This window comes from Chenopodium quinoa, unplaced genomic scaffold (genome assembly GCF_001683475.1).
Source record: "Chenopodium quinoa cultivar QQ74 unplaced genomic scaffold, ASM168347v1, whole genome shotgun sequence".
Classification (NCBI taxonomy): Eukaryota; Viridiplantae; Streptophyta; class Magnoliopsida; order Caryophyllales; family Amaranthaceae; genus Chenopodium; species Chenopodium quinoa.
The window spans coordinates 373,978-391,753 of record NW_018745454.1 but is presented as its reverse complement, the minus strand read 5'-3'; the positions used below and the strand labels follow the sequence as shown (position 1 = coordinate 391,753).

Below are 17,776 nucleotides of genomic sequence, written 5' to 3'. Positions count from 1 at the left end.
AAAAAAAAGATGACATAAATAAAAATAAAAATTGAATAATTGTTATGAACCCAACAAATTAATTAGTCAGAAATTCAGAAAAATGGAATGCAAAGAATATAAAGTTGCAAAACTTGGTTAGAATTCTCTGACTTCTTTGTAGCAAGGGCGCATTTTTACCAGTAGCCCCATTATTAGCTGTTTCTTTAATTTCCTTTGCATGGGAACCCATATGTTGTATTTATGTACGGAAGAGGAGGGGTGGCATGAGATTATGGTCATATTTTTATTCTCTTACGATGTACTCGGCATTGTAACACTCGTATATTATATGATTTTGATGATTCTTTATATTGTATGAGTAAACCCATGCACGGACGAAGTGAGGTTGAGGTGATGTAGTAGTGCCTGTAAAATGTACTTGACATTGTCGATCATCCACCTTGGTGCTGTAAGGTTCAAGTTTCTTTCATAGTAATACTCTCAAGCTTAAATGCATTTGACTCTAATTAAAAATAAATAAAATATTGGGTTAAGGTGCGTTCGTTCTATTCACTTATTTTTAAAGATCTAAATGCATGTATCTATCTAATCTCAACTACCCAAGCTTACCGAAACTTATTCTTTAACTAATTTGAAATTGGATAACTTTGGTTAATCCTTGGGTTTATGTTTACCGTTGGTATTATATTATTGTTTGTAAACTGGTTTGTCCAATTCGATCGATATAAGCCATAACATCACTACCTAATGATTAGACCTGATTAATGGGCGGGCCGAGGCATAAAAAATCAGTCCATTTCTCGGATTGGGCCTAGTTTAGGACCAAAATTTTCTTGCCCAAACTGGGCGTGCTGTGCGAGCTTTTTGGGCCAAATTCGGGCCGGGCCAAAAAAAAGAACTAAAATAGCTTAAAATGCATTCCCAAGCCCGCCCAAAAAATAAAAAAATGGGACGGGCCCAACCCGATTACGGGTCAGAAAATGCTGCCCAAACCCGCCCAAAATCAGGTCGAGCCGGGTCGAGCTTGTTTTGATCAGCTATGCTAATGATTTGATCCTACTACAATACTATTTCATTTAATCATAATTAATCTAATCGATTTGAACTAAGGAATCGAATTGCATTGCATGATTATGTTAGCATGCATATACCCTTAATGCATGTGAAAGGTCAAAACCAAAGGTACAAATTACAACCATAAACAAATACTATTTGATCATATGACACACAACCCGATAATAATACAATAAAGGGCCATCAAATTAAATGAGAACATCATGCATTGCATAGGGAGTTACCAGAGTACATAACACAGGTACATATATATCATATCAGAACAGACTCACTTACATACTTTGTTCATCCGTACAGTAAGGCTTCAGTACAACTGTAAATTATGTTTGATCCATTTTGATTTATATCAATATCAACCCCACCATACTTATTACTCAACCAACAATTTGCAAATGTACTTAAAATTATGTAATAATGTACGAATATAAATTAAAGTATAAGATCATCAATTCATCAACATCATACATAAAAATATGAGATATTATAGTGCTAATGTGCTATATACAAAGTACTCTATATTGACTATAAAATGAATTTTGATGCGCATCTTGAACTATAAACACGTTTAAGTACATTGTTGTACAAATTTGTGAAAATTACAAAGTTAAAGTGTTAAATTAAACTTTACATTGAATCAAATCCGATAAGATTTCAAATGATACGATCAAGTAGTTATTTTCAATTCACTTCAGTTCTTAATTTCATTTCTCATAAAATATTCAGTCCACTTCAATTCAGTTCCAATTAGTTCAATTCAGTTCAGCTCAGCTCCAATAAGTTCAATTCAGTTCAGTTTAGTTCAGCTCACTTCAGTCAATCAAAACAGACCCTAAGTCGAACTTTTATAATCGGTGGTTGTTTATTGGTCAATTCTTTATTCGTGTTGATATATTTTTAGAAATTAAAACTTGGGAAATATAGATCTTATTACGGGAAAACAGATTTGTTGGTTGAGAAGTACTGTCCCCAAGGACCTCCATGGCATTTATATTTTGATTTTGTTGCTTGAAAATATCTTCTAATTTTGCACATCCGAATGTTCTAAGTACGAGCTTCGTGTCGGTGTCGGTATTAAATATCTCTAGCACCTTAGTAATTTTGTGTCCAGTACTCCGTACTACATAAGCGTGTGGTATATAATTTTATTTATTTATTTTTTGGCGTGGAGAAGGCCTTTATCGGATCGAAACGTTTCACTGGATTAGCAGGTTAGCAGTCTAGGTCCTTTGGAGAGGAAGAAATCGAAAAGGATAAGGATAACCCAAACCCAAAGAGCTCTAATTGGATTTGATCTCATAATTGTGAGATGACAAACTTTACCACTAGAATAAGTTTTGTTTGATGAATGTACAATATAATATACTTCCTCAGTTCCTCCAGCAGTTTTCTTTAAAATATAAATAAATAAATAAATACAAATTTTCTCCGTTCTACCTAAAAAAAAAACCATTTTTGGTCTTGATTTATGATTTTAGAACATCAACAATTTATAGTTTTTAATTGTTAATAATTTTATTTTTTAAAAATTAATTATAAAAATTATATATTGACAAACATAAAAATAAAAGTGTTTTACCTAAATATCATTATTTTTTAACTCGTGAATTTTCTTTACTAAGACTGGGTTCAAACTTCAAAGTATTGTATGGTATCTGTATGGTCCTTCTCTGAAAACTTGAAGTGGGCTTAGTTGTACATCCAGCCCATTTTTTTCTTAAAACCTGGGGCTTAACTTACATACTAGTGCTCCCTTAGTTTTCAGTTCACTAAATTGTTGGACATGAGAAATATTTGTATAATACCGTCTTATATTTGTAAGATCACTTTCGTAAGTTATTGCAAACATATAATCATATCCCAAATTCGATCCAACCCACCTACATGGTGAAACAGTCTTACTATTGTTGTTTGACTTGCTTTTCATCAAAATAATACAGTTAAAGCTATACAAGTACCTTTTTTTTCTTTTCTTTTTTTTTTTTTTTTTGAAATGTAGGGCTTGTTCATATTTACTTAATTTCAGTTCAGTTCAGCTCAGCTCAATTCAATTCAACTCCTAATTTCCATCTCTTATAAAATATTCATTGCATATCAGTTCAGTTCAGCTCCAATCAACTCAGTTCAGTAAATGTGAACAGACCGTACTAATAATATTAAAAAATTTAAACTAAGCGATACGGTTTTTTTTTTTTTTTTTTTTTTTTTTGGAGGAAAAGCGATTAGCTCTTTGGTATACGAAATTGAAACAATATATTCCAAGTCTAGCCGTTTATTTCTATCGGCCCAATAAATCCTGAGTGTGAGAGACAGCTTCTGGATCATATTCAAGGCCCATCCAAAATTGGCCGCAAAACTGACAATAGAAGGTTTGGTTTAAGGACATCTAAATATCTGATTGTCCAAAATACCAAAACTATTTTATTTTTGATACAATCCAAAATTATTTTGTTTGACTTGTGAAAAGATATGAATATCAAAACGAAAATCTCGATATTAAAAAAAATAATAAAAAAAATGAAAATCACTAATTAGCTAAGACAATAACAATTTATTTATTACTAATCAATATTATTTTTTAATTTTTATTTACAATATACAATATCAATTGACAATAATAAGACGAACTACAAGTATCATAAAGTATATACGAGTGTAAACTAATATGAAAGAAGTACAAATTTTAACTTGTGTGTACTTCTCTCTCCATTTCGAATTAGTTGCAACACTTTCTATTTTCAGCCGTTTCATATTAGTTGTAACACTATTATATTTGAAAAGGATCCACCATTATTTGATAACACAAACTTTTAAATAAAACGGATGTTCAGTAAATTACTGAACATCCGTTATAAAGTGACTATAAAAGGCGCAAAAGTTAAACTAAAACGCACAAAGGTTACTGTGACATATATAAGAGTTATTTATGCTTCATTGATAAATTTGACAAAAGTGATACTAAATTTGACAAAAGTGACACTAAATTTGACAAAAGTGAACTCGATATACAATAAATTACTGAAAACCGGGTGTATACAAAAGTAATTGATTATAATTACTCTCTCCCACTAACCCCACTTTCACAAATGTATTACTTAAATGTAATTTTTGAAAGAAAGAACTTCTTCATGACTTATTCCCTTGACTTCATGTTGTATGTCTTGCGTGCTAGAATTTCAATCTATAATAGCCAACAATTACATGAAATTTGGTGGGAAACTTGCCTTAGTTTGTGACTTTGATATCACAAGTTCGAGTCCACCAATTACATTTGTTTAGGAGTAAGAGGGTTCATTTACCTCCCTCAACCCCCTATTCTCATGCCATGACCTAAAGGCTTATTAATTACTGTAAGATTATTTCTGGTTTAAAATTATACTCCAGTTTTTTCAATAACTTTCCAAATTTTTTTTGATGGAAAATTGTACAAATTAAACTAAATAAGATTTGGATTAACCATGAAGTTCTTGAATGCGGGCAGATATTTATTAAGAAATGGGCCATATAATGAATGACATAACTGCCCTAATTCTGAATTAATTTCCTACTACAGTATATGACAAGTCAAAGCATTGCTATTATGATATGCTTTAAAACCAAAATTTGAGGCAGACAATAACTATTAAACACTCAACACAATATCAAATAATGGAGCATCAAGCCTTCACTTGATTAGAACAAACACTCGATCCATACACAAATCCATGTCGAACACTCTAATCTTATTGTTGCATCGACGAATTTGGGTAGCTAATAGTTAAATTTCTGTTGTAACATATAGATGTGTCCAAAATGTTGTTGCATTATTTTCGGTTGAACTTCCCCACAAATGTTGCTAGATGCTAGTTAATTAAAATAAAAGACGACAAAGGTACCTGAGATTCTAAGCAATAGATTGTGTGGCTGGTTAACTATCCAAGCGTTGCCTTAAATCTCCATTTCTTTTAACATATAAAGTCGATCATGTCTTTTTTTTTTTTTTTTTTTTTTTTTTTGTGACTTGAGCTGTATTCTACTAAACCCTTGAGATATATAGAGCTGCTGTGACCCCAGCGGCCCTAACTGTAGCCTTATTTGCAATCGCGTAGATAGTGGCCACTAGTCGTCTAGCTAAGCACTTCGATTACTAGAGAGTATCTATCTAATATACGTAGTATATATTTTTGCACAAATTGTACTGTATTGACAAAATCACAAGTTAATTGGTGTAATTAATGTTTGATTTAGTTTACGATCTAAATTTTCGCTTTTGAATACTTAATATGTAATAATTCTTAAGAGTATGTAGCTGTATACATCATTTACTTAAATACGAAAATTATATTTGTTGATCATTTGATCTATTTAATGTGAAATTGAGGAAATATTGCTTTCATTGAAAGTTGCTCAACTTTTATATGAATTGAAGGCTAGCTAGGGGCAAATGCATTTTTTAAATTGGCGTTTAGACATAGTGAAAGAGTATGTACTACGTAGAAAAAATTTAAAACCAATATCATGGCCTAGGTTGAGTTGGTCCTCCAATATCGATCTAGCTTGACTTGCATGGTTTGGGTGTGCATTTACATGAAAGAAGTAACATATATAGTTCATAATTCATATATAGGCTTTTAAACCTTACTTGTAGATTTTTTTGGTAATTTCATTAATTATTTACCTAGCGCAAAAATACATTCCAACTGATCTCTAACATATAATAAGGGTGTTTTACGCTAACTATGACGTGCTATAATTAGGTCATGACTTGAAATAATTAAATAAAAAGTTATAATTTTGCCAATTAAATCGTTAATTTGGTGTAGTACGTGGACAAACCTCATCACTTGTATGTGTTAAGTATAAAAAAAATAACTAAAAAAAAAAACACAAAGGAAGTATATTTATTAACCAATTAGGTAGCTTAATCAAATAGTAATTTCAACGCCTCCACCTCTTAGAACGTACACAACGTTATATGCCAATCAAATAAGTACAATTTCACAAATTTCTCCCAAAAAAAAAATAAAAGTCTAAATCAGACCTAATTAATTTACTATACAAAAAGATAATGTACTGTACATGTACATATATCATACGGAGCATATATGACCTAGCAATTTCAATAGCATTATTATGATAAGAGTAGAAAAGTAGTCTTTCTTCAAAATAAAAAAATAAAAAGTATAAAAACATAAATGCATAAATAGAAAATGTGGGTAATTATTATATTGTGTCAAACAATATAGTTGCACGAAATGACAATTGATAGACAAGCTAGGCTGCACTTGTAGAGTTGTATGTGCGATTACCAGAAATGTTGCTTTCTTCTAATCATTTTTATCTTCAACCTTTACCAACCATTACATGTTACTATGTTAGTGGGATTCTTCTCCATTCCTACTAGCTCTACCACTAATATACCTCTAATATCTAAATCATCTCTCTCATTATATAAATATAAAAGATCATTGCTAAAAATGGAATAAAGTAATTATAGAGTATAAAATAAATCGATCATGTAAATAAGTAATGGATTATGGAATTGTAGTTGTTGAAATTTGAAAAGTAGGAAGATACATATGAGTGTTAGACTTTCATATAGGGTGAGTTATTGTTACTATTCCTACTGTGCACGGCATCAGAATACATATACGTCTTCATTTCTTTCTCAACTAATTAGGTTATTTATCATTCCACAAACTTCTGTCTTTTCAAGTCATTATTATTCTACAATTCATGCCAAGTTCGTCACTAAAAATTGTCATAAAAAAACCTAATCACTATTCACTAATAATGGGTTTATTTTGTCACTGTATATATATAAAAAAAAAATATTATACATAGCCCTTAGGGCTACATATAAGCATTAAATTTTCACTTGAAAATCGTAAAAATTTAAGAAGTCATAAAAATATAAACACTGATTTACGCGTGTTTTTTTGTCATGAATTCCTAATTTTATATCATTTCCAAGAGTGTATATAATCCTTATATATAGCCCTTAGGGCTACATATAATATTACCCTAATGGAGCTAGGTTAGAGAATTGAAAGCATCAAACATGATAAATTGAAAAATAAAATTTGGAATTTAATTATAATTTCTACACTGCCCTTTAATTAAAAACTAAAATTATTTTAGCACCAAAAAGAACTACAAAATTACTGTAAAAGTTTATTTTTTATTGTATCATCATTAATTAGTATTTTGCACAAAATTATTCAGCCTTTAACCATAACCATTAATTTTGTAAATAAAGGTAAACACCATTTGGTAATAATTAGAGGTAATCACTGATTGGGCTGGGCGGGGCGAGGCCAAAAGGTCAGCCCACCCTTTGAGACGGGAATTGTGTGTCCAAACCCGGCCAAAATGGGCGGGGCCATACGAGCTTTTCAGGTCAGATCGAAAAAATCAACTATAATGGCATAAAATCAATTTCTCAAGACCGAGAAAAAAAATTTGGTCCGGACTAGGCAGGACCCGATTTCGAACCGGAATAATCATACCAAAACCTACCCAAAGTCGGGCGAGGTCTTTGATCATAGTGTTGGATGAGTCTCAACGTTATATATATTTCTACAAATATCAGATTCTTTTGCAATTTACCTATTGATATACCAAGTATATAATTATCAGTAATGCTAAGTGTAAAACTCCAAATGGTGATTTGACAATTAAATGGAGGAAGTAATACAAAACTAATTCCCACAAAGTAGTAGGAATTAGGACTAACACATTTTCTTTTGAGTTTGTGCTTATAATTTATAAAGTTCAAACTAGTAATAGTTGTTTTTTTTTTTTTATTAACTTAACTTTTCTATAACTCAGCCCCAATGCATTCAACTTATACCATTGATATTTTTTATTTTATTTTATTTTTGGTTACTTACTCCCTCCGCCTTTTTATTAGAGTTTCATTTCTCTTTATTATAAGTGAGTTATAAATGTTAGAAATGAGACTCTATTAAAAGAACGGAGCCTGGAGGGAGTTGTATCTATTCGTAAGAACTTCAAAAATTTTGAATTTTAAAAATAGACATTGTGAATATTAATACAACAAATCATTAGGAGTAAAATTTATTTATTGTATATCAATAAAATTAAAATTAATGAAAGAAAAATAATAAAGTGAATGTTTAATTGTTTATAAATAGATACATCGTACAAAGTAGCTCACAAGTCAAAATCATACTTTTATTAATTAACAAAAAACAAAGGAGTATGCGAATAAATACCAAAACTTATTTCAGATCAACCTTCAAATAAAACAAGTACAAGTATAAAAACTTTCAAGCTTTATATACGTATTTAATAACTTTCAAGCTTCAAATAAATACAAATATACAGTTCATTAATTGCGTGCTTTATATACGTAGATACGTTCATAGTATAAAAACATAATCTACGTATATATGTAACCCTGGCTAGAACGTACTTCAAATTTAGCAATTTAGCCTATATTGGAACTATCTTGGTGCATTTTGATGATGATGGTTTATTTGTTGTTGTTGTTGTTGATGTGTTGGTTGCTGTAGTTGCTGATATATGGCAGCCATCTACTGTATGCGTCCATTGTCATTGGCTGCAAATTAAACATTGTTACATTAGTAGCGTACATATATGTAACGGGGGGCTATATGTACACAAATGTACCTAACAATTAAATTGATCTATCTATACCAATAATAATGTAAATTGACGTACTTACATGTGATTGGCATGCAAGATACGCCGATAAGGGATCAGCCGGGACCATGGCACCTTGAGGCAACATGCATTCACTACCACCAGCAGGGTTACCGGCACCATCACATGTTGGTGGCGCTAGTGGCATGTTATAAGCAGCAGCCATATTCATGAAAGAGGGAGGGACACCGGCCACGTTAGGCGGTCGTGCCATGGGGTTCATCATATTCATGTTCATGTGATCCATCCCCATTCCCATCCCCATCCCCATCCCCATTCCCATCCCCATCGGAGCCACCATTGACATTTGTAGTTGGTGTTGGATCGCGAGTGGCATCATCATTGGCGGCAAGCTCATTCGACTTAGCATTTGAATTTGTGCTTGTAAATTCTTTAGGTACTCAATTACTTCATCAAGCATTGAAGCCTTGTCTGTCTGCCAAAAAAATAGGTAATTAAAGGTTAAAAACATGCTTTACTTCCATAATTAAATGATGTATAATGAAGAGCAAATCACAAAATCCATTATGACACAATGGACTACTGAATAATTCAAACTAGATTGGGACACTTACCAAAGATGAAAGGTTCAAAATTTTAATGTTAAAGTGCGCTATTACTCTAAAAGTCCATAGTGCAAGCAACACTTGATTAACACTTTAAATGCCACACAAATAAGGTGACTGGTTAAAAGAAATTACACGTCTATTTAACATAATCATTAGATACTTTAATTTTACTATGCAATAAGTACTTGATCTCTATCGAATTCCTTGCAACCAAAAAAGGATATCAACTCTTTTTTTTTTTTTTAATCATATAGGAAGTAGTTATTCTTGTTAGAATCATTCTTACCCCAAGTTGCTTCAAATAGTCAAGATGGTGGACCTCAATGAACAATGTTCTCTATTTATGAAATAGAAAAGGGGAGCATTTTTTCCGAAATTGATAGCCACCAAATTAAAAGCCAAAAAACAAATCCCAATAGATATGAAGAAACATGCAGGCCCCTCCAACAATTTTTCTTTTTTTTAATAGAAAAATTTATGTATAAACATATTGGACTGCTATTACTATTAAAGACTGGTCAAAATATTTACAATTTCTATCTGTATTCAATTTATTTTTTTTAACAATATTGTATCTTATAATTCGTATTATTTCTTCCGTTTTTAAATACTTGCTCCACTTCTCCATGTACGGAGTTTTAGGAGAAATAAGATAAAGTAATAAAATATGGAGGTAGTGGGGTTGGTAGAAGAATAAAAAATTATAAAGCAAAAGTAGTGGAGAGAATTGGAGGAGAGAGAATATATGTTGGGACCACTAGGTGAGAGAAATTGATTAAAATGAGTATAAAAGCTTTTCAAACAAGGAAATAAAACAAGTATTTAAAAACGGCCGCAAATGAAAAATGGAGCAAGTATTTAAAAACGGAGGGAGTATATGTTTTTTTTTTAAAAAAAAAAGGTAAAAAAAAAATTAATATGTGGCTAACATCAAATATACGTAGAATGTGATATCAGATATGTTTCCAAATTGCTAAACTATGTGGAGAAGATAAATGAATGCCCCAAAAAATCCAAAACCACTAGATTACTTGTCTTTCATGGCCCATCCCATTTTAGACTTTTAGGTTCTTTATGCTCAAAGGTAAAAGATGTTGCATTTTACATAGATTCCCATTTTAATTGCCTTGCTTTTCTTAACCCCTTTAGCTTTGATAAATTCCATTGTTTTTTTTCTTTTTTTATCTTACTCGGATTTTACCTTCATATGATATCAGCGCCACATCATTTATGTTACCACTAAATTATAATTCAATCATCATTGCATTTTCTTGTCAAAGTTAATATTCTATAAAATTATGAATTCACTTTTCAAACGAATTTTTAAAAAAAATACACATCAAGACGTAACATAAAGTATGTATGTGTGAACACCCGTCACACCATACTATCTAATAATGGTGTGGCAAATTACATATGATACTTTTATTTTATTCGATTTTATTCGAATTTTCTGATAATATATACAAATTAAAGTATAGTGATCTTGGACCATGAATTGAGGACTTACCTAACACAATGTGGTTGACAACACTAGAAAAGATTTAAATGCTTATTCTCCTATTCACAATTGCTACTTACTAGCTAGAGGCATCAAGAACCATAATATTGAGAAGATAATGTAAAGGTGTCATTTCGATTCCCTGTATAAATATAAATGAAGATTTGAAGGAGACATTTTCCATCAATTTGCCAGGTCTTAGTGGCTGCGATGCTCATTACTTGTTAAATCCACTTGGCCTATCAAATCATGAATTTAAAGACTTTATTATCATTGAATCCTATTTAGTTGTAATTTTAATTACCACACACTCTTAATTTAGATTAAAGATAAATTACTATTGTGTGCACCGCAAAGTACAAAGGATAGTGCAACCATTAGCGAGTGGATGACACTTGCCTTTTTAGATAACACACTTGTTATGCACTTGAAAGTACTAAAGAGATGGTTCCATTATTAGTGAGTAAATGACACTTTTCTTTCTACTAAACACACTAGTTATGCACTTGACATCATGAAATAAATGAGGGAGAACACCTTCTCTTTTACCCCGTACACTTGTCATATATGCACTTGAGGTCGTGAGAGCATCATTTCCGACGCTAAGCATTTCAATTCAGATATACTCCCTACGATTTTTATTATTCTACCAAATTTATGCTTTTAGGCACTTTCTACTTAAATTTATTGTCGATAAGCATCCTTAACCATATACATTTCAATCTTTATTATTTTTTTTTTTACATTATCCTCTTTCTTCTCAAACTCATATGTCTTTCTACTTTATTATTTTTTTCTTATACTCGCCCACATTTTCATTTTCGTTTTTGTACAAAAGAAGTTAATTGTTGTAAGAGAGTAGGAAATACATACCTTATTTGAATTAGGAACCAACTTTTGCAATGTCTTCATCTTTTGATTGATCTTGTCTCTTCTTTTCTGAAACCATGTTTACCATGTGATTAATTATTCATGAAATTAGAAGAAAACAAATATGATGACATGATGATGATGTCAAGCAAATCTAACAAAAAAAGATAAATATATCAATATAAAATAAATCACCAATTAGTGTCAAGGCCAGAATGATAGAATATGATTACAAAGAACCACTTTTAAGTCACCTTTAATCTTTAATTAAACTGTAATTAGCAAACAACTAATTATAGGAATAATCCTCCAATCATTACCTTATAAAGGTTGATAGTGATGTTCCTTTAAAATATAAATATAAATATAAATATAAATAAATAGCATTGACATAATATTGATGCTGACATGTCAACTAAAAATGCTAACAAAAGATAAATGAGGCTATATATGTGAAGAAACAAAGAGCAGACAAATAGAGGACATACTCTTTCAGATTGATTATGAACAGCAGCAGCCCTGCTCCTTTTTGTTGATACACCTGATTTTGCTGTACCTTGCTTTTGATTTTCCTCTTCTTCACCTCTTTCCCTCTGTTAAAAAAAAAAAATGAAACTAATTAATATTAACAAAAATATAACCCAGTACAATCCAAGAGTCAATAAAGATATGTAATGAAGTTAACGGCTTGTTTGATAGGTGATAGGTGGTAATTTTATTATACTCATTTAGATGAAAATTAACGGCTTATTTAGTAGGTTCACCTTAGTGGATATAAATTTTGAATGTATATCTACTTTTATGAAGAAAAAAAAAGTCATGACAATATATACCTGTCAATCCCCAAATTTTTGTAATTTTTCATTAGAACTTAAGAAGTGGTATGATAAAATGGTAATGAAAATTTGTTAAAAAAAAAATATGTATTATTTGTAATAATACGTATTTGTAATTTGAGTTGTTTTTTATTTATTATTTTTTTATTTTATTTTTATGTGTGTGAAATTACATGTTGCTTATAAGTTATTACCATGAGCCCCTTTTCTATATCACTATCTACTAAGGGCATGTTCTCATACGATTATTTTCAGTTCAGTTCAGCTCTACTAAGTTCGGTTCAGTTCAGTTCAGCTCTTAATTTTCTTCTCTTATGAAATATTCATTTCAGTTCAGTTTAGCTCTAATAAGTTCAGTTCAGCTTGAGTTTAGTTAATGAGAACAGGCCCTAACACGTGATGTGAGAGTTTAAATGCTTTTATATTTATAATTATTGTGGATGAAAACCAATTGACAAAAGCGATAAGGATTTTGGAATTGTGTCCTAATATGTAACACAAAAATTTATTTTTTTCAAGGACTTTTTGTGAAAACTGCCTAATAAAATCTAAATTTAGTGAGAAACTATCTAATAAAATAATGTTGTAAGAAACTACCGATTAAAAGGTAAAATGTTGTAAGATACTACCTATGACTGAATTCCCGGCATTGACTTAATTTCACAACGTTGATCCACCTCAAAACACCCAGGCCATGAACCGTCGTGACTCGAGAGGGTTGGTTTTTAAGGTGGTAAGGTTATTTTCGATGTGGTTGGAGGATATTCCAAGTTGGTGAGGATAGATTAGTGCTTCAAGATGGTGGTTTTGGGGGTCATAGGTGGTTGGTTCGGGGTTGGAAGGTGATTTAGGCATGGTGGAGTCGATTTCAAGGAAGTTGGTGCTGGTTTTGGGAGTGAAAGCAACGGTTTCAAGAGTGCTTTGAGGTCGGTCAACGGTGGAAATCCGCCGGTATAAATAGTATTTTACAACGTTTTACCTTTTTTTAGGTAGTATTTTACAACATTTTGTCTTTATTAAGTAGTATTAAGTATTAACATGTCCATGAACAACTAACTAGGAGGTCATTGTGGATTAACCATGATGACCTAATAAATTCGCATAAATGCCATTTTTTCTTTGTATTGGTTGTTGATGAGTTTTGTTTTTGAAAGTTAAGAACGCCCTCAACATGGACTGATGATCACATCAACAAATAGCAAGATCGAGATATAAATCATGACCTAATTTTTAACACACAAATATAGAATACATTTTTTTAAATTTAGCCATAGTGGATTATTCTTGCTTACTAATGATTGCCCCTTATATAGACTCGATACAATGAACATTTAGGAGATAATGGATTTGGAATTGTGACCTAATATCAACATATGAAATAGATTGTGAGAATACCACGCCTCTTCTTTTTTCCAAAGATTAGATAGAGACAATGGAATTGAAATTGTGCCCTAATAGCAACACTTGAAATGATTGTGAGAATACCGCTTATTTTTTCCAAAGATTCGCGATTGATTTTGGCTTGAAAGCTTACCCCCTAACATGGATTGAGTACCAAACCATATAATAAGGTGATAAGGGATCAATCCAAAATAGGACATAAGAATAAAGTTTTGCAAGAATACTTTTCTCTTAATGAATTTAACCATCAAAATCTACTTTCTGCATACGAATTATTATTAATATCAACTCCATACCAGTAAAAATAATGAGGACGCTAGAATTTTAGCATATAACTTTATCAATAAGGTTAATACGGAGTTATACCTTTTTCTTGACATTCACAATTGAATCTTGCTTTCTAAGAATTAGGCATTTACTTTATTCCATTTCTTGTGCAGCAAATGTTGAATTAAACACCAAAATTTCTCAATCGTTCTTAACTTACTGGCTATATATAATTAAACACCCAAAAATACATATTTAATCCCAATTTTAGTAGCCTAGAATTTCCAATTGAAAAGGGTATTTTATCGGGCATATATACAAACAAAAAATAGTAACACCATCATGTATATATAATTACATAGTTACATCGCTTTCATGTAATGATAACCTCATATTGCCAATATGCAATTATTATCTATTTATCTTTATCTGTGACTTGTAAGCTACTTCGTTTAATACACGTACACCTCCAAAATATTAATGGCGATTTTTTTTTTTTGGCCTAATTATACTTCATGAATAACCATTATTAATTAAATACTTTCTGATATTAAATAATTAATTTGCAAGTGAATAAATAAAAAATATGCTGAGGATACACCTAAGATAGGATGTAAAGTTGTATATAAGGCGGGGTTTATGGGCGTGTTCGGCACTAGCTTTTGAGTAGCTTTTAGGTAACTTTTAGTGGTTTAACTTGGTCAAACCACTAATAAACAAAAAATGTGAGTGTTTGACAAAGTAATGGTTCAAGTAGCTTTTAGTGGTGGAGGTAGCTTTTATTAAAAGTTAGGATTATTAGCTTTTGAACTTAGAGGTAGCTTTTGAGGTAGTTTTTGAAAATTTAATGTATAGTTTTAAAAATAAAATATTGATTCTTAAATGTAACAGTTAGTCAACCATTACTTTACCGAACAATCATACCTAAATTATCTTTTTTCACAGCTAACAGCTTGTTGACAGCTAACAGCTACATACACAGCTCACAGCTATCTCCACAGCTACTGCTATCTTAACAGCTATATTTTGCCGAACATGCCTATATGTTTCACTGGTTTTTTTTTGTTTTTAATAGATTACTTACTTCGATTTAATTTAATAAAATGCTCGCCTAATATTTTCTAGTAAAAAAAATTATTGTGAGATTTAAAAGACGGGATTAGAAAATTACCTGAGACCTACTATGACTAACCGAGTCATGGTCGTCGACGGTAATAGTCATGGTATATTCCGGCGAAGGCGGTCCAAATGACGTGGACGTAAGACCGTTATTATTATTATTCATACTTCTCAACTGCTCACACGTGTCCTCCGCATGTCTTTTCTTCCTAGTACTCTCCAACGCGCTCTTACTCACGCTCCAATCAGAACCCATTGGCACACGCGCCGCTGCACTGCACGACCCCACGCGCGTGGAGCAACCCCTCACGTTCGTATTCGGAACGAGCGCGTCGAGTGTCACGGGAACAGGAGCTGGTGTTAGTGGTCCATACCACGGAACGATGTCATCTTCGTCTTGGTCACACGTGCCTTGGTGCCCTTGAGAGGGTGTCGGTTTTGGGTTGTGATAGGCTTGGTTTACTACGGACTCGAGCATGCCGTTGGCGCGTGTGGAGGTTTTTTCAGGCCACGCCGCGGCTTCGGCTAGGTTGGATTTGCTTGGTACACGCGGTAAGCCTAAGCCATGCATCGTGAGTTGCCCATTTTCCCACGTTAGCTCCGCCATTTCGTAATCTAGCCTGTTAACAATTATTTTGGCATTCAATTTTTATTAGATTAGTCAAAATAATCTATCCCTTCATTTTAAATTGTTCTTTCCACTTTAAATGATTTTATCCTACAAAATAAAATGTGAAATGGAAAATATAAAGAATATTAATATATATTGACTTTAAATAAATCTTGTAAGTTACTCAAAATTAATTAATTCAATGATTAATGACTGACCACCAAGGATTTTTTTTCTTTTAGTCGTATGAATATAATCCCTAACTAAATTTATGTAAATTATCCTTCGACTTATTAAGTGTATCTCTCATTAAATGTCTATCACCGTGCATCAAAGTCTATAACACATGATCGTAACTAATAATTTTAGTGAGACCAATATAGATTAGTATCGATATTAATATTAATAGTACTCCCTCCGTCTTGGTACTTGCTCCATATAATCATATTTTGTAAATTAAATCGGACAAGTAAATTGAGATGTAATGACTAATAATAATAATAATAACCAACATATGTATAATAAAAACTAGTTAGTTGGAGGAGAAGAGTGCATACATGGAGGTATCAGGACCAGCGGAGAGGGAGGCGGATAGAGATTGTGAAGGAAGAGCTTTTGAAAGGGGCAACTGCAGTGGCGGCGGTAGTGGCGGCGGCGGTTGTAATTGGATAGAACTACCACCATCTTCTAAATTATTCCAAATAGGAACACAATGATTTTGGTTCATGATTTTTGCTTATTTAGATAATACGGAGTAATACAAAGTACAAGTACTATCGTTATTTTGGGTTTTATAACCTAAGCAAAGAGGTAAAATTTCCCCTCTAATATATTTTAGTGTCAAATATCTGACAGCGTGTACAATTGTAGTCCACGACTTATAAACGGCCTATTCTATAATGGGCTTTATTTTTTATGTTAGCTTCGCTTTTATACGGTATATGTTGGCTGTTGTCTGGCTCACTTGGCTTGTTTGACCAGCTGGAATGTTTGGCTGTTTATAATGACTTTTGAAATTGATTGTTTAAGCTAGTTGTTTATAAAAGTGTTTGGTAAATTAATTGTAGGGTTGTTGACTGTTTATTAGATAATTTGTGGGCTAACAAGCCAACAAAAAAACTACTCAAAGCAGCTTTTTTTTATTCAGCTTTTTCGCTGACTAAAAAGGTAATTACTAGACACATTTTTTGACCGTTTAACCATATAAAAAAGCCAAAAACTAACAAAAAAGCCATTTACCAAAAATGAACTTTATTTTATGATCTTTTAATTTGGTTTTATATGGGAAGCCTTGTAATCGGCTCTTAAATGGGCTTCTATTTATTCGAACCTGTCATAAGTCAGAAGATGTTTCTAGCAGAAGTTGGGCTTTTAATCATGAGTTTATACTAGTACTAATTTATTTATTTATTTATTTATTTTTCCCTATTTTAATCTGCAAATTGGATATTTTGTCCAAACTATGTAATAAAACCCATAATTTATAAGAAATTACTAGATATAAAAATATTGTAAGAAATTACCTAATAGAAAGTAAAATGTTATAAAATATTATCTTTAGTCAAATTACCATTGTTGACCACCACAAAACACCCTTAAAACTCCTTGTTTTGGGGTTGGAGCCTTGGAGGTGGTTTCGTCTTGGTAGAGGCAAATTCAAGTGGGTTGTGTTGATTTTAGGGTTGAAGTGGGTGTTTTTGTGGTTACTCAACGCCGAAAAATTAGGTCTGTGATGGAAATCCAGCCAAAGATAGTTTCACAACATTTTACCTTCTAATAGGTAGTTTATCACATTTTTTGTGTTCGGTAATTTCTCATAATTTTTAGGTTTTATTAGGTAATTTCTGACAAAATATACTTGTAAATTTGACTTGTTATACAA

At 31.7% G+C, this 17,776-nt stretch overlaps 1 pseudogene; it reads right to left on the bottom strand.

Annotated features, from left to right (window-relative positions):
• Positions 1–8,313: 8,313 nt before the first annotated feature.
• On the bottom strand, positions 8,314–16,766 carry LOC110714140 (annotated as a pseudogene).
• Between the last annotated feature and the right edge of the window lie 1,010 nt (positions 16,767–17,776).